Source organism: Zootoca vivipara, chromosome 11 (genome assembly GCF_965207765.1).
Source record: "Zootoca vivipara chromosome 11, rZooViv2.hap1.1, whole genome shotgun sequence".
Lineage (NCBI taxonomy): Eukaryota > Metazoa > Chordata > Lepidosauria > Squamata > Lacertidae > Zootoca > Zootoca vivipara.
Window position 1 is genome coordinate 31083846 of NC_142594.1, and position 18609 is coordinate 31102454.

The 18609-nt window shown below is 45.0% G+C and overlaps 1 protein-coding gene across 9 annotated transcripts in view; it reads right to left on the bottom strand.

Annotated features, from left to right (window-relative positions):
- DYNC1I1 (dynein cytoplasmic 1 intermediate chain 1) overlaps nt 1-18609 on the bottom strand; it is a 249924-nt gene that overhangs the window by 184446 nt on the left and 46869 nt on the right. For 4 of the 9 annotated variants that reach the window (XM_088653906.1, XM_088653901.1, XM_088653905.1 and 1 more), the window contains exon 1: nt 10708-10892. The exons of the other annotated variants lie outside the window; for them this stretch is intronic. The gene's annotated coding sequence lies outside the window, so the exon portion shown is untranslated. Of the gene's footprint in view, nt 1-10707; nt 10893-18609 lie in introns of those variants that run through there. 9 annotated transcript variants of the gene reach the window in all.

Here is an 18609-nt window from a genome sequence, read left to right on the forward strand (position 1 = left end):
TTCCTTCATTTCGTGCAGGTATTTTATTTTCAGTATAAACAGGACTCCGTTTTCGCACCATTTGTTCTCCGAGATGTGTAGAGGAAGAAAAAGGAAAACTGGAACATTCCAGGGTCACATCAGAAACCGGGGTGGCTTCTGTAATTCCAGGACTGTCCATGGAGAATTGGACACTTGAAGAGTATGCACTTTCTTCCATGCACGAGATCTGCTGCTACACTTTTTAAAGTGTGCAGGCAACTTTGCAGGAAGATATTTATAAAGAAGTTGGGTTCTGTCACTCGCAGTGCTGACACAAGTGTCTCATAGCTTTAGGGGTACAGTGCCTAGAGTGACACCAGTGTGTGTGTGTGTGTGTGCGCGCGCGCGCGCACATGTGCAAACAGAGAGAAGAGAAGGTGTAGTTCTTGACTGTCTGGAATATGTTGTTGAACTGTAACGCCACTTGCTTGCCTGGTGGAGACAGGTACAGGTAGGAACCTCAGACTTTTGCATGGCTGGACCTAAGAGGTCCTACTGAACCTAAGAGTCACATCCACTGCCTGACTCATCAGTGGCATGTGGGCCCCATAAGATAGTCCACAAGGAATGTAACCCACAGGCTGACAAAGGATCCCCACCCTTGTTTTAGGCTGTGTACATTTAAAGCACATGGCTCCACCTCTCAAAGAATCCTGGAAACTGTAGTTTGTTAAGAGTGCTGAGAATTATAGCTTTGTGCAGGGTAAACTGCGCTTCCCAGGATTCATTGTGGGAAGTAATGTGCTTTAAATGTGTGGTGAGCACTCAGCCTTGGTTACTCAATTGGCTGTGATTCTAAACGGCAGCATGAAGTTGCTGCTTGGAATGCAGTCTGTGGTTTTAGAGTATTTACACAGATCTACTATGTAGTATCAGCCAGACTCTGCGCTTCCCTCCCTCCGCCTCCTCATTAGTAATGTGATCTGCCTTCCTCCATAGACAGAGAATAGATGGGAAAGAATGGCACAGTTTTCCCACAGGCCGTCTCAGCACAAATGCACAGTGACATCACCCTTTTTGTCCTCTGCACAATGCCATTCTGTCTCGTCAGCACAATTGTTGATTCCTACAACTCGGAAGACACTGAAAGGGTGACACACAGCATTTGTGGGCATTTGCCAAATAGAAGAATAGGCCATTTCATCATCATTGAAACGCTGTAGTGTTTGTAAGGATTTCGGATCATTTGGTTCATAAAGTTTTAAAATGTTAATAGTGTTTGTTTTTTTAATGAGCTCCCAGCAGAGCTAATGGGTTGCGCCCAATGGGTGTGCCGTCCATTCATGAAAGGGTCTTTGATCCGGTGGTGGCTTCTGTGAATGGAAGGGAGATGATTTTTGCCAAGCCCCTTTCGCCTATGCCACCTCCCATGCTGTTCCAGAGGAACCCCCATTATAAGAACTTATGAAGAAACTGGCTAGATCTGACCAAAGGCCAGTCTAATCCAGCATCCTGATCAATCAATCATTTTATTTGTATGCTGCCTTTCCTAAGTTAAAACCAGGCTCAGCGTGACAGACAACAGATAAAAAAGATATGTTAACTACAAACATAACAAAAGTAGTCCTAAGCAATAAGCAAAACACCAAAAAGTATACAACCAAACTGAACAATTTCCACATAAATCATAAGATACCAAATAAAGGTGCAAAAAATTAACAACCACCATTTTGCCCTCCGGCGAAAACCCCTAAACAATATCCCAGCCCAAGACTCTGTTTGGCATCCTCAGCTTTTGCAGCTGGAGTCAGTCCGGGCCCCGCCCATAGCTGCCAAGTTCTCCCTTTTTTAAAGGGAAATTCCCTTATGCTGAATAGGCTTTCTCGCGAGAAAAGGGAAAACTTGGCAGCTATGGCCCCGCCCTCCCAGGCCAGGTGGGAAAAGGCCTGCGAGGCAAGGAGCAGGTCTTCTAGGAATCACAGCCAAGATGGTTTCTCACTTCTTCAGCAGCCTCAGTTTATCTCATGGTGGCCAATCTGATAAGAAGTCCTCAAGCAGGCATGAGCATAACAGCACTCTCTCCACTTGTGGATCCCAGAAACTGGTATTCAGAAGCATACTTGTACATTTTGGAGCAGAGTTGGGGGAGTGGGAAGGTTCAGGGAAAGGGGGAAATGGGCAAAATAATTATACTTCTAGAAATATGGTAACCCGACTCCCTCCCTCACCCTTCCACTGATGGTGCATCTAAGAGCCATCTGTGAAGGAAAAGATGCAATTCAGTGGTTTATGGTTATGTTTACTCGGGGTGGAGTGGATTGGTGCTGTGATGTGACACTTTCAGAAATGTTCCATGGTGACAAGACAAAGTGAACAGCAAGTGCTCATAGCTGGAAGGTCCCGAAATGTTAGAAATTGGGACTGGAAAAGTATATTTGGTTGTCATTGCAACAAAAGAAAAAAAAGTGATGCTATTTTGCTGAAGAACAGTTTGCTGTCTATAGTTTTATACTGTGAAGTTTCTTAATTAAAAACAAAAAACCCAGTTAAACCAATGCAATAAATGCCTGGAGTACTATGTCCAGTTCCAGGTGCCACAGTTTAAGAAGGATATTGACAAGATGGAACAAGTGCAGAGGAGGGCAACCAAGATGATCAAGGGTCTGGAAACTAAGCCTTATGAGGAACAGCAGAAGGAGCTGGGTATGTTTAGTCTGGAAAACAGGAGACTGAGAGGAGATGTGATTGCCAAATATCTAAAGGTCTGCCACATGGATGATGGAGCAAGCTTGTTTTCTCCTGCTCTGGAGGAGAGGATTTGAACCAATGGATTCAAGTTACAGGACAGGAGATTCCAACTAAACATCAGGAAGAACTTGTAAGAGCTGTACGATAGTAAAGCAGACTCCCTTAGGAGGTTGTAGATGGCCATCTGTCATATATGATCTAGTTAAGATTCCTGCATTGCAGGGGGTTGGACTAGATGACCCTCAGGGTACCTTCCAACTCTACAATTCCACAATTCTATGAATGCAGCCATAGTGGGACCTGCAACAAAATGCTGCACTGTGCCATATCCCTGTTCATGGTTCCAGCCAGCATGCCATGCCCTTTTCCAGTATACTCCATTCTATTCACTATCTCCATGGAAATCCATTAGCCTCCTTGCCCCCAACCAAAAGTAAGCATGCCATGCCTCTGGACATATTCAGTCCTCAATAGGCCATTGCAGAGTGCACTCTCTTCGTTTGTTTTTTCTAAGGATGTTATATATCTCTGCAGGGGGTCGTCGTCCCCACCGCCCAAAAATCCTGTTACTTCCTTCTTCTGTTTGGGTAGTGCCATTTTGACCAGAAAAGGGATTCAGACTCAAAAAATGAGTTTGCTATTAGTGTATAAAGATTCCATAGATACCGTAATTCACAACTCATAATGCTACCTATCTTTCTCTTTACCTTGTTTAGGCAATGCAAAAATTGCAGATGTTGCAGTTTAGAAAATCAATAACAGTTTCATAGTTGTCCCAGTTAACAACTGACCTGGTAACCTCATTGATCCCTGCAGTGATGGCCTAAATGTACAATGCATGCCCACTATGGGAAAACTGAATGCATCGTCTGTCTGTTCAATGCAGGCTTTGTTAACAGAGACACAGAAAACATTCTAGGAAGGTGGAAGTTAGGAAAACCCATCCCCTTCTTGCATGTACTTCTCAGGTTATATCTTGTAAATATGTTTTTAAATGGATGCTATCTAAATAAAATCAGTTACAATGTTAGATAGGGGAAACGATGCAAAGGAAAGCATAAAGCTGACTAAAAAAGCTAAAGGGCCCCTGACCGTTAAGTCCAGTCGCGAACGACTCTGGGGTTGTGGCGCTCATCTCGCTTTACTGGCTGAGGGAGCCGGCGTACAGCTTCCGGGTCATGTGGCCAGCATGACTAAGCTGCTTTTGGCGAACCAGAGCAGCACACGGAAACGCCATTTACCTTCCCGCTGTAGCGGTACCTATTTATCTACTTGCACTTTGACGTGCTTTCGAACTGCTAGGTTGGCAGGAGCTGGGACCGAGCAACGGGAGCTCACCCTGTCACGGGGGGTTCCAATCCCCGACCTTCCGATCGGCAAGCCCTAGGCTCAGTGGTTTAACCCACAGCGCCACCCATATCCCATAAAGCTGACTACTGGCATTCTAATCCGCTCCTCTCCCCACCCCAAAAAATGACATGGAACCTTTGTCACACTGCTTTAAGTGGAATGTATTTCCATGTTTTAGGATCATGGGTGTTAAAACTAGGCTGTTGGCAAGAAAGGTTTTAGAACAAACGGCAAATTGAATATGCTTGATGTTAGTGGAAACAGTAATGGGCACCAAGATAATTTGGGGAAAGGATTTGGGAGAAGAAATAACCCCAAAGCAGCAGAAAGCCAGTGAGATCTGTGGTCAGCATACAATTGGAAGAATGCTGTGGAAATGTTGCACAGATGGAACTATGTACAGCTAAGTCTGTCTCCCCAAATTGTTGGAAAGGATGTGGGGGGGGGGAGGAACTGATGCACACTTTTGGGAGCAATGGCCACAGGCAGAGCGGTATTGGAATGGAGTACAGTACTATGATAAATATCTAGAATTGTAGGACAAATGATTAGGAAAACTCCCAAACTACTTATTGTGTTTGAAGAAGACATTACAAAAGGAAGATCCAAAGAGCTTGTATGCTTTACGTTGGCTGCAGTTAGGCTTTTCGTAATCAAAAAAAACTGGGAAAGTCCTGTAGAGATGTCCATAGACTGTTATTGGTATAATAAGCGTTAGAAACCAACAGTAACAAAGCAGCTGATTCATCAGATATTTGTGATCATGCGGCTAGTGAAACCAGAATTGTATTTCACTGTATGGGATAATTTTATTTCCTACACTATATAAAAATCTCAAGACCCTGCCCCTGGAAATATTCTTAGCAAGCAAGGTCATAAACAGACATTATGAAGATTGGGTTTCATTTATAGGGCAGTACTTGTGGGGTCTTCATTATAATCTGCAGTTCTTGGTGTCAGCAATAAGGGGCTGGAAAAGTATATTCTATTGTCATTGTAACCAAGGGGGGGGGGGGAAATGATGTTATTTTGCTGAGGAACAGTTTGCTGTTTATGGTTTTATACTGTGAAGTTTCTGACTTAAGAACAAAAAAAAACTATAAAAAAACTGCATGAGAGCAACAGTTGGACCCAGCAAAAGGGAAAGTAGAAATTATAGCAAGCAACCAGCCTTGACTTAGGGACACACTGTATCTCAAGATTCTGTAGCCTCCTCTGTCCAGGAACTGAAATGAACATACACAACACAGTGTTGTGATGTCGTCAAAATTTAGCAATAGTCTAACTGAGATTAAATATTGTTCCATCACCCAAATTGTACAGATCAATTAAAGTCCATAGTGTGTTCATCAAATCTTCTGCAGGTTAATCAAGATAGCCTCCCATGTTTTCTAGCTACAGAGATGATCATATGGAAAGGTATATTCTCATGCTTCAGGGAAATTCATTTTATGGTTCCAGAACTAAGCAACATATTATCTGAAAGATCTGAAACAACATTACACAGAAGTAGAAGTGGAAATGTGCAACATCATGTAACAAGAAAAATTGGCAGTTATGATCTGATGGCATGCTGGGATTCAGTATGAACACTGCTGATCTTTACAAAGCAAACTTTTTAAGTACAGTAAGTGCCTATGTTCAATGGGCCTCACTCCAAAGCAAGTGTGCACAGGATTACAACCTAAATTTGCACCATAGACTTATTAATTGTTGTCATGTTGAAGTCACTGTCATTATTGTCACTAGCAGGAGCAATCAGAACTTTAAATATTGTTCCAGCAACTATTATCTAAGACAAGCACATCAAGTGGAGATAATGGTTTTCTGAAACTGATCTATCCCATTGATTTTATGATGTAAAATGTGCAAAAAATTATTGAGGCCTCAGCATGCAATTCATAATAGGGAATTGTTACTGAGTAGGAGATTTCTGAAATGGAGACTTGCTGTGGGTTAAACCACTGAGCCTAGGGCTTGCTGATCAGAAGGTCGGTGGTTCGAATCCCTGCGACGGGGTGAGCTCCCATTGCTCGGTCCCAGCTCCTGCCAACCTAGCAGTTCGAAAGCACATCAAAATGCAAGTAGATAAATAGGTACCGCTACAGCGGGAAGATAAACGGCGTTTCCGTGTGCTGCTCTGGTTCTCCAGAAGCTGCTTTGTCATGCTGGCCACATGGCCTGGAAGCTATACGCCGGCTCCCTCGGCCAATAACACAAGATGAGTGCCGCAACCCCAGAGTCGGTCACGACTGGACCTAATGGTCAGAGGTCCCTTTACCTTTAGGAGATTTCTGAAAAGGAGACTTGCATAATATGTTCCTTGCATAACATTTCCCGTGCAGACAGCAGCTGAGTTAACAATATATATAAATTTATAAATACATATTTTATATAAATTTAATAAATAGTAATGCTAATATGTCATGCTAAACCATGGTTTAGTGCAACAAGTGTGTACAGGAACAAGCTGCTGCAACCCTTCAACTTGTGTGTGACCCCCATTCCTATTTCTATTCCCATGTGTCTGGAGCAGAATGCTCAGCCATGGTTTGTCATGCAGCTGACTATTTGATCCACGGTTATGCACTGTTCACCTACAGAGCACCACCGTTTTAGTTTAATCAGATATTCAAGACCACTTTCCGTTTTCAAGTAACTTATGCAGCTTGAGACAGTCTAGTTTTTCTTAATTTTAATTGAGAAGAGGACAAAGCGGAACCAAATTAAGCGATTCCTCAGGCTAATTCGCATAATCACACTGTAATTTCTACTATCAAATGATGCCTTGACTGCAGGGTTTTGTTGTGGGGGTGAACGATTTGAGACCCATGCATTTTGTGGCCGGCCTCACAACTCCTACTCCTTCCCCTCCTTTTTAAAACTTAAATAATTGTTTTTAAAACAAAACTTTGCTTGTAGGGCAACTGAATGCACTGCAAGGCACAATGCTGATGAGATCAGATCCACTCCTTATCTTAATTTCCCAGATTCTCATATAAATGCAAATTTTATGCAAATTGGGATGTAGCCCAGTACCTCCCCATTATTCCTGACCATTGGACATGCTGCCTGGGACTGATGAGAGTTGGAGTCTAACAGCATATGGGAGGCACAGGTTCCCCAGCACTGCTTTTAGGCACCCAGCAATCGACCTGACTTGGTCACATCCACAGAATGGAAGATGGCAGGATCCTAAAGGACAAGCAGTTGGCTTCAGGCACCAGACCCATTGGCAGACCAACTCTTTTTATAAAGATGTCTGCAAACATAACATGAAGGCTGGCAACCCCATTATGCGGGAATCCTTTGCAGATGACCACAGTGGCTAGAGACAGACAGTCAGGTCATGCATCCATAGCAGTGACCAGAGGAATGACCGCTCGGCGGAGCACAGAAAAAAGAAACCATGGTGCATCTGTAGCAGCACGGCCAGACGCCTTCATCTGCCCCAGCTGCAACAAAACATCTCTCCCACATTGGTCTCCACAGCCACAGCAGGTGCTGCAACCTTCCAATAATTTGACCCCACCACAAAGGTGCACTTCTCCATTGTCTTCCGAGGCAGATGGATGTGAACAACAGTAATCAACCTGCAAGACTGGCCCTAACTAGTTCTTAAAGGACAGTTCTATAACCAAGAATACAGTTGCTGCCTCTATGTTTCAAAGAAGGCAATGGCAGTGCACGCACATAACAACAAGCAAGGATTTCTGGCTCATTAGGTCTTAGCATGAGCAAGCACAATGCTTGTGCATTTGGCCCAATTTATCCTGCTTTGCTGCACTCCTGGCACATGTTTCATCAGGTCCTCAAGCGTAAAAAGCTTTTAGTTGATCAAAATAAACCAGTGTTTATCACAGGAACCACATGCAACTGCATAACCCTCAAGCAGTTTTAAGGCTTAGATGGGAGTGTTGCTACGGTATGTGCATGGCCTCTTTGCATTAATGTTACCTGATCCTCTGGTACCCCAAGGCCAGGTAAAGGCCACTGCTACCTAAAACCAGCTCCAGAGAGTGGGGGCCAGAGCTCTACTCTACAGCTTTCCCCGGCCTGCTTTCACTCTTTGAGGATCAATAGCCAAATTTGCCCTAAATCCAGAGGCTTTCCATGTTTCCAGGAGGTCTACTAGAATAACACAAATGAGACCTACACCAAAACAATGTAGAGTGCGCCTGTTCAGGATTCCAGCCAGCCATGCCCTTGTCCAGGATACTCCATTCCATTCTCTCTCACACACACACATGCTCTTATCACTGCCAAAAGTCAGTCTTTTGCTATCATGGACCACTTTGTGTGTCTGCCTCCCCCCTTAGGGGTTAGGAAACAAGTCAGACCATTGGTTCATCTAGCTCAGTATTGCCTACTCTGGCTGGCAGCAGCTCTCCAGGCTTTCCGACAAGGCTGTCTCTCAGTGCTACCTTGGAAATGCCAGGGATTGAACCTGGGTCTTCTGCATGCAGAACAAATGCTCTTCCCCTTTGTTTTGTGTGTGCTTATTTTGTACTTCTGCAAACCTTGGACTTCCGCAAGCCAGATCCTTTTGCAAGTGGATCATGCCATTTTGGCTACATAGTGATCCACCCTCGAGACTGAGTTTGCTACTTTTTCAAAGATAAAACTTCCAACCCATCCCTCAATTAGGCACCAGGGTGGCTTGCACTATACAGCTTGCAACAACCCTTGCACTGCATTTCCAAAGCGCCTGACACCCAGCTGGTTGTTGCCCATTTGGAAAACACTGTGCTTTGACACCTGTCAATCATTTGATGTCACTCTGATGCCAGATGATTGACTGATGGATTGTCCCACCCACCTCTTAAAGTTGGCCCACAGGGGTAGGGGGGGAGATACAAATCGGCCTCCCACCCAAACCAATAAAGGTTTCTCATCCTTGCTATAAGCCATAAAATACACACAAGCCCAGAATCAAAGGAGTAGCAGATTTTAAAGTACCAGGATTAAAACTGCATATTTTAATGTTACTATAGATCTATAGCTATGCAACTCTAAGTATATGCAATATGGATCCTGACATGTAGTCAAAGCAGTGCAGTGAGGCCAGTAAGAAGAATGACTGTGCAAACGAAGGATAGTTGCATGACTTGAGGGGTCGAATTTTTATGTCCATAATATTGGTGAGCTAGCCTGACCCTCTATCGCTGGACTCCTGTCCGCCCCAGGCAGCATGGCCAATGGTCATGGGGTGATGGGAGTTATAGTTCAGCAACGTTTCCCACCCCTGCCTTAACAGAAAAGAGAACTTTCCTGAATACAGTTTCTTCTCTCATGAGGTTACTGAGATTAGACAAGATGTACCTAATTCAATTCTTCCCACCAAATTAAATGCTAAAGGCCATAAGTCCTGTTCTTTCCAGATATTTTTTTTTTCTGGAAGGGGAGGCCACAGGATAACATTTAAATGCCTCAAATGGTCTCCATCACCCTAACTGTATTTTTTGAATCCTAGACAGGTGTCATGTTGGCCTTGGGAGGAAATTCTACTCGGGCTTACTTCCAAGCAGACACACAAAGCGTTGCTCTTTTCCAAGCTTAGAATGTATGATCCAAGAGACAAACATTTGAATAGGATTCTAATGGTTAAATGGGATTTTACGTTAGCTTGTTAAGTTAAAAGCTTTGTGCTTCTAAGAAGCTAAAAACATTATCCATGACCAAGGCTGTAATGCTATCCCTGGAAGAAAAATCCATTGGACTTAATGGGTTTTACTCCCAAGAGAAGGAATCAGAAGTAGATATGTATAGACTTGCACTGGGAAACGTGCTAATGGAAAAAATGGCCTCTCACTCACAGATACATCTTCTTTGGAATTTATTATCAATTTATTATATTATTGTTGTTGCATCCTGCTTACTTGGTGGGTCACCCATCTGACTTGTTTGGGGGTGTTTTCTCTCCCCTCTCCCCCTCCCCACCCAGTGCCTATACAGTGTACAGTATTTTAATTTCCTGGTTGCTTTAACCCCTTCAGTACCGAGCCAAACCAAGGCGTTCCCAAAATAGCAGCACTTCCATTTTCCTCTCTCAGCAGCACAGCAGGTATTTGGTTTTGGGAAACGCACAAAAATATGGAGGCTTTTTTCTTCTTTTTTCTTTTTGCTGTGAAGCTGAGGCACTGCACGTTTCAAAGCAGTGACAAATCCGATAAAATCCTCTTTTTCCCGCGGGGGGAATTAGAATAGCCATCTTGTCCCGAGTCCCTCCCGCCAGTATAGGCTGCATCCCAGCAGAATAAGACCCACCTAAGGATGCCTCAACCCTCGGGTGACATATTTGCCTCCTAAAGACTTGGATGCGCCCCTGGGAATTAAAATTCACACTACTATATTTTGCAATCTGCTCCTATCGAGAGAGAAAATAAAATATAAACCCCGCAATACTCTAATAACTCCTGCCCACCAAGCCCTTGCCAGCTGATGCTCCTGGAACTAGATTGAAGCCCAGACCTGCCGATGGAGGGGAAGTCTCGGGTTGCACGGGAGAAGCCGAGAGGTCTTCTGCAGCCCGGAGGGAGGGGACGGGGGTGGGATCTAGCTGCATCTTTCCCCCCGTCGCTTGAAGGGCAGGAGAGCGCCTGGCATCACCACCCACAGAGACCCGCGCGCACCCGCTCAGCATTTTACCTTGGCACGGTAATCCTAGCCTGGACGTGCAGCCTTCCCCCGAGGAAGGCGAGATGCTGGAGAGGCAGGCTGCGTCCCGGGCGGCTCCAGCTGCCCGGGGAGATGATGATGATGATGAAGCTGCTGCTGCTGCTTCGCGGCGTGAGATCTGGCGGTGCTGTTGCTGTTGCTGCCGCCGCCGCGGAGAGAAATGTGCTGCCTCACGCCGGCCTGGCTGGCTCCGCCCAGCAACCGCCGCCGCCGCCGCTTCCCTCCAGCCTGGGCCCTGGCACTGACATCTCCCCGGCCCGCCCCCTGCAGACTCTCGCCGTCCACACACTCCGCCCTAGGCCAGCGGGGAAGAGCGGCAGCTCAGAGCATCTGCTTGGTGTGCAGAAGGGCCCAGATCTAACTCCAGGCATCGCAGAGAAGGCTGGGAATGCCCCCTGTATGAAGCCCTGGAGAGTTGCTGCCAGTCCGTGTAGGCAGCACTAAGGTCTGGCTTAGGTATAAAGCAGCTTCCTATGTTCCTGTTTGGGCCTAAGGCGAGGGGAGCAGGGGTGCCAACTTGAATAAAAGACCGGTGGGCAGGTAAGCCCAGGTGCATGACATGGCGCACACGCACCATTTGAATGACAATGTCCCTCAACTTTGGGGGGCTGGCTGACCCCCTCAAATATTTCATTGGCGGGGGGGGGAGAGGGGAGATGGTTGGCAGCAGGGAACCAACATGCACAGAAGCAAGTGCGAGAGTTTTGTGGCACCTTGTTAAAGAGCTACAGATTTATTATGAGGTAAATTGATTTCGTGGCATACGAATCTGAGAAGGAGTGTGAAGTGTTATCGTCTGTTGTTGGCAGATAGTATTTACCAGCTGAGGAGAGAGAGTCATGCACCTGACAAAGTCTGATTTCTGCTCCACCTAAAGAGATGCCATGGAAAAGTCTGATCTTCTTCAAGGTGCCACTGTCACAGAACTCATTTTGTGTGTGTGTGTGTGTGTGTGTGTGTGTGTGTGTGTGTGTGTTTGCAGTTGCTGAAACACACTAGCTCTGGCAAAGGCAATGGCATGAAGGGATCACCCAAAGGCTTATCAAAACCTCCCCAAACCTCAGTGGCAAGTTAACTGTAATTCTGAGGAGTTAGCTACAATGCCCAGAATTCTTTGAGGAGGGAAATATGCTTGAACTGTGAAGGATATGAGGTCTGCATCTAGCACAGTACTTTACAATTGCTACAACAGACCCTCCAAGACTTTCGGCAATCGCCCACCAAGCCCCTCAGCAAGAGGACTAGAGCCTTCTTTAACCATCTACTAACTCTCTCTCATACTACATAGTTAAACATACCGGTAATATGGAAGGCAGCCAGTTGAAGCTACAACCTCCATTTATTCCTGCCTCCCTATGCCAATCCCATTTGGTGGGGAGTGCTCCTTTATTGATTTCCAATTGGAGATTTACCACATTGCCCCTCGACTGACAGTAGCACTGCTGCCATCCATCAGGGTAGGGCAGGGCATTGCTGAGTTCAGGGATGTGCCCGCATACTGGCAGCCAATCTGGCCCTCCATCGGATGTGGTTGTGCATCCCTGACCTCGCTGCTGTCCTGCCCTGCCTGGTAAGCACCAGCGTCAAGGGGGTGAGCACACAGCACCATGCCAGCTGCTCCTGAATTATTCTCAAGGTGGCTTGCAACAGGTTGAAATGATACCCCAAACCCAGGAAACCTTCAAACACACACAGCACAACCTTTAGTCCTCAGGCTGATGGATAGGGCCAGAGTGGGCTTTCCTTCCGTTGCCTGCGATGCTCAGTGGTAGCATATGTGGCAACTTCCAAAAACCAGCATTGTTGCTACTTTCCTGGGGTGGGGCAGGGCAGGGTGGCAGCAGTGTCAGGGCTGCTGTGCAGACAGGTAAACTGAAGCCAAGGGTGGCCTGTTGCATTTCACCACCTGAGCTGAAATGGGAAGGTACCACCCACCCTTGGGGTGCCACCCCCACCCCACTTACTGGGGTTGCGCAGCTGCAGCTCCCAAGATCCTGTGAGATCTCGCGAGAGCCACGCAAGATTGTGTGAGAGCCCTGTGTCCAATCGCACAGAGGCTTTGTGTGATTTTGCTGGGGTCTCAGGAAGGCTGCACACAAGGCCTCCGCAAGATCTTGCCAGAACCTAGAAGCCTCCACCACCACTTCTTGCTTCTCCCATGGTGAGGTGGTGGGCACCTGCAGAGGTGTCCCTTGCATTCCGCCACCTGTCTCAGTCTGCCTTGTGGATGGGCCAGCCCTGCTGAAGCAACACTAGTATTAGAAGGCCAACTCACTTCACCACAAGTCACTTCTGCTTTGCAGTCCCACGGTGTCTAGCAGCTTGAGACGAGTGTTCTTTCTGGCAGGAAGAAGAGAAGCAAAGCTCCTTCTTGGCTAATGGATGGGCCAGGCTGCTTCTCTCCCCCTTCCCATTCTGCTCCTTCAGGGAGGCAGGAGGTGCAGCCTCCCAGGACACCCTTGGTCCCCAGGGCAACAGTGGAGGCTGGGATGTGCTTCCCTTCTGTTCTGCACTCCCAGTGGCAATCCTCCCTCTCTCTCTCTCTCTCTCTCTCTCTCTCTCTCTCTCTCTCTCTCACACACACACACACACACACACACCCAAGTAAACAAACTCATTTTCATTGGCAGGTTGCCTTGCTCTGAATTGCAGCAGACAGATTTAGGCCACACTTTAAAAGGTAAATAATGTTACAAACATCAATAATGGAACAGGTGTGTTATTCAGTTGCCATGAGCCCGTTTTTTAAGAGGAAAATAACTTGACACAATCCTTTGTCAAGGATGTTTCCTTGATGGCAATTAGTCAGGAGTGACATGATTGTGATTAGCGATATTAATCTGTGATGCAAAACTAGGTGCAAAGTATTGTTGCCACGCTTGATATTCCAGCCCTAGGAAAAAAATTAATGTGGTAGATAACAGAAGAAAGAAGAGGAAAAGTGAACTCTCATTGAAAATATGCAAAGATTTAAATAATAATAATTTCAAAGCTGAGAGAAGTGGTAAGAGCAGTATCAACCCCTGTCAGATCCCTCTCTATAATTAAATATGTGATCTGCAATTAGATAAAAATCCACTACTGAACATAAGCTAGAAATTATTTTAGGGGATAATATCACTGGTTTGGTTGCTTGGAAATTCCTGGTAAGATATGCTACAAATGTTCCTACTTATCAAGGACACACTCATAAATTCATGCACATGAGTACTTAAGGCTTCATACTGTGATCAGCCCATCACTTCACAGACTGCAGAGGAGTACTTTGAACTAGAATTGTGTGTTGGATTCAGGGCCGGATTTGGGTTTGATGAGGCCCTAAACCAGTGTTTCTCAACCAGTGTGCCTCCAGATGTTTTGGGACTACAACTCCCATCATCCCTAGCTAGCAAGACCAGTGGTCAGGAATGATGGGAGTTGTAGTCCCAAAACATCTGGAGGCACACTGGTTGAGAAACACTGCCCTAAACTACTGAAGGTAGTCTTTTATATGTCCAACTGTCCTTTGTCAACAACAAATTGTTGCTGTTTTTTGTGTTGAATACAGTATATGCTATATTGTAATCCCTAATAGGTATCTAAAGCCATTTGCATATAACAAAATATGTATTTTATCAAAGTAATTGTTGAACTGAAATACAATTAAGAAGTAAATAGTTAAATACAATTAAGAATAAGTATATTAATAGTGAAATAATTATTAAGCTCTAAATGTATGTAGGTTTTATTTTATTTGTTTTTTATCTTATATTTTGGAAATGTACACCCAGGGGTTTTTTTTCCTTTAAAATTTCTGGGGGTCCCCAAGAGAGTGGAGCCCTAAGCTATAGCTTGTTTAGCTTATACGTAAATCTGGCACTGGTTGGATTTGGACAAATCATGAAAAATTGGTGCAGGGTGCTTCAAGGAGATTTGCGACTTCTATAAGGCAAAACAGGATCTAAATAAAGCAATTTTGAGTCCAAGCAGAGTATCTGTAGTGCTTCATAGCAATTTAGCAATTAAGACATTAAAAAACAAACAAATATGCATGCAAATGTTTGTGAAAAGTGAAATGATGCAATTCTGGGCTGCAACAATAGGAGTATAGCATCTAGATCAAGGTAAGTAATAGTACCACTGTATTCTGCTCTGGGTAGACCTCACCTGGAGTACTGTGTCCAGTTCTGGGCACCACAGTTCAAGAAGGATATTGAAAAGCTGGAACGTGTCCAGAGGAGGGCAACCAAAATGGTCAAAGGCCTGGAAACGATGCCTTAAGAGGAACGGCTTAGGGAGCTGGGTATGTTTAGCCTGGAGAAGAGAAGGTTAAGGGGTGATATGATAGCCATGTTCAAATATATAAAAGGATGTCATATAGAGGGGGGAAAAGGTTGTTTTCTGCTGCTCCAGAGAAGCGGACACGGAGCAATGGATCCAAACTACAAGAAAGAAGATTCCACCTAAACATTAGGAAGAACTTCCTGACAGTAAGAGCTGTTCGACAGTGGAATTTGCTGCCAAGGAGTGTGGTGGAGTCTCCGTCTTTGGAGGTCTTTAAGCAGAGGCTTGACAGCCATATGTCAGGAATGCTTTGATGGTGTTTCCTGCTTGGCAGGGGGTTGGACTGGATGGCCCTTGTGGTCTCTTCCAACTCTATGATTCTATGAAGCAATGTCTTTAAGGTTAATACCAGGATGTGGGAAAAGGAGAGAGGGGGATCAGCCATCTTCCAATTAGTTGCCAGGACAGGGAAGCTGTGGACCTTCAGATATTTTTGAATTATAATTCCCATCATCCCTGGTTCTATCCCACAAACAGCTCTTTATTTGACCTCCTGGGTCATTTAAAAGGAAAGGCTGTGGTGTAAACATTATATTGTCAAATTTTATTTAATTATTTATGCAAAGCCCTTCCAAGACTGCATACAAACATAATTGAAACAATATCAAACCAAGTTTAAATTGCAGGGATAGCTCAGGAAATCTTTAACCAAAAATTATGAGTTGATTTCAATTTCAATTTCTACCAGATATGTAGAAATCCACCATGTTGGGCATTCAAAAACCAACACAGCCCTGATGTTGTGTTATACACATCTTTAGACTCTAGCTGGTGTTCTCACCATCCCTGAATTTGATGAATGCCTCCCAAAGGAGATCAGTTTGTGATCTCCACAGTATTGCAATTTTCCAGTTTCCTGCAGTGAACTAAGTAGGAAATAACACCTGGCTACTTCCAACACAACTGCAGTTCAGCAGGTTCATTTCTCCACCTGAGACAGAGCAGTAGCAGTGTCACCCCACACACTCTGCCACCTTGTGCCCTGCTACACTGCCAGCAGCTACTTACCACAGATGCCACTGCGGCATACAGAAGTTGCTCCAAGACTCACAAGACTTCCCCAAACCTGCCAGTAAAACCTCTCAAGGCTTTGGCAAAACCTTGCAGCATTTGCAGACTTAGCAGATGTGGCTGCTGCACTTAAAATGAGAGAGATAAAGAAACTCATCAGGAAAGCTCCCTGCAGTCCTAACAGGCAGCTGGCATCACTGTGAAATATACCCAGCAGGTGGAGTGTCTGGGCAAGAGGCTGCAGATGGCAGGGGCTGGTGCAGCGGCAGGCAGAAGCGGCTGGGCAGTTACAGGGACTCAGGCAAGCAGCATGGGGTGCATTCATTTGGCCATCTCTTCCAATTCACGCTCTGTGATAAGAGATTCTGTGTGCCTCACAACAGGGCCAGGCCTGCAGTTCAGTGTTCCCTCATATTCTCTCTCTCTCTGCCTCTCTCTCTCTCACACACACACATATCACTGAATCAGAATTTATGCTCTGAATGAAGTTGTCTTCTCCCTCATCATGTGAATAAAATAATATGTGTATAAGCTGAAGGATGCACGAGAAGAGACCAAAGACTAACACATCAGTTGAGTGAGAAGATCAGTGCTTTTTTCTGGCGGTACTCAATGGTACACAGTACTGGCACCTGTTTTTCCCTTTCCATATCTTGTGATTTATCTGCGGAAAGCAAAATGTTTTTACATGGGTGCTTTCACTGAGCCCTTCTGGGGCTGGAAACTATTTTGCAGAGCTGAGAGAAAGGTGCAGAAAAAGTGGCTGCAATTGCGCACAGAGGCCAGAGGTGGCGGTGGCGAGCTGGTACTGGGAAAGAAGCTGCATGGACTTCCTGATTTGTACCACTTAAGGAACAGCCAGAGTTGGGGGGGGGGGGATGAGTGAGACAGCCAGCCATATGCCCTTCGTTTCTTTTTGTCCCCTTCCCTTTTTGCTCTGGGATGCCAGTTGGGCTGCAGAGATGTGAGGAGGCTCATCTGCCCCATGCTTCCTTACAAGCTTCCCCACTCCAGCCCCCCTCAAAAAATACCTTTGAGGCGCCTTATCCCCTAGGAGTCAGCGCCTACACCCACCGAGCTTTATGGCTGAGCAGGGATTCGAACTCTGGTCTCCCTGGTCCTTGTCCAACACTCTAACTATTACACCTCACTGCCCCTGGAGCAGAATGTAGCGATGGAAATAGAACCCTGAGCAGGGAGTGCTTCTCACCATTAACACTTTTTTGCAGGCCCCACTTGAGATAATGTATTTTTAAAATGTATTTAAAATAATGTATCATTAAAAAAAAATCAAATACAATTAATTTTTTTGGAAAAAATATGTTTGAATAATTCCAAAACAGGCTCTGTTTGAAGTATACTCCAGTACCCTCTGAGGCAACCCACCTCCCTCTGAACTCCCATTTGGTAATGATAGTTGCGTGATATAATGTATTCATGGCTTACAGCATTTTTCTTTACTCTCATGCCAGCTGCCTGTGCCATATTAGCTGCTGAACTCGCCCACTTATTAGCATGGCACTTGCGAGGCTGAGATAAAAGTGTGTAGCAAAGAAATGTGACAGCTTAGTCATCTCAGAAGAGCGGTGAAGATAACATAATTCTCCTAGCTGCAGGGACTTTATATATTTTTCTCCAAACATGCTTTGAATTACTGGTTAATTTATGTATAATTGTGTCGCATGTACATAGCTGGTGACTTTTTTCTTTTTCAACCCTGAGGATTTAAATGTTACATTATTAGTGATTTTCTGAGGAAGATGCTGTTTATGAATACACAGTTATGAATTTTTTGCTCCATGTAAAAAACTAATTCTATATGAACACGCAGGGGGAACAAGTCATTAACAAATCTCTAAAACCAGACACTCCTGATGGCCAGACCATCAAACAACAACATCATTTTTTCTATTTTCGTATCTCAATAAATCCAGTTTAGCTATGGATGTACGTGAGTAATTTATTTATTTATTTATTTATTTATTTATTTATTTAACTTCCCAGTTATCTTATACCAGAGGTCTCAAGGTAGCTTAAACAAAAACCAGAACAATTTAAAAACATGACAAATGGTCCATAACCAACAAAACTGTCAATAGTTCAAACCCTATAGATAACCATGCAATAAATTCTACAGTGTAATAATTATGGCCCTATCTATCAACAGCATAAACACTCTCCTCCTGGTTCTGGGAGGCAATGGTGCAGGAGAGGGTGAGGAAGCACCCAGTCCTTGGCTTCTCTTCCTCCTCTTTTTCTGACCCATCCTGTGCTCCACCCTCCAGCTCTGTAGCACCCCCTGCCTCTGACTGTTGCCTCCTGGTACAGGTCACCACAAATCTCTGACTCCTTCTCCCAAATCAGACTCTAGTCCCATTTCTCCTGTACCAGCCACATTCGTCAGCGTCCTGCTGGTCCCTGACACTGGAGCAGAAGCACAGAGACGGTGCATAGAGAGCTTCTGAATGCAATACTGAAGGACGAGATCCTCTTGAGAGGCAAATGCTGTAAACTCTGCAGTTCCTCCAACTGCACCCA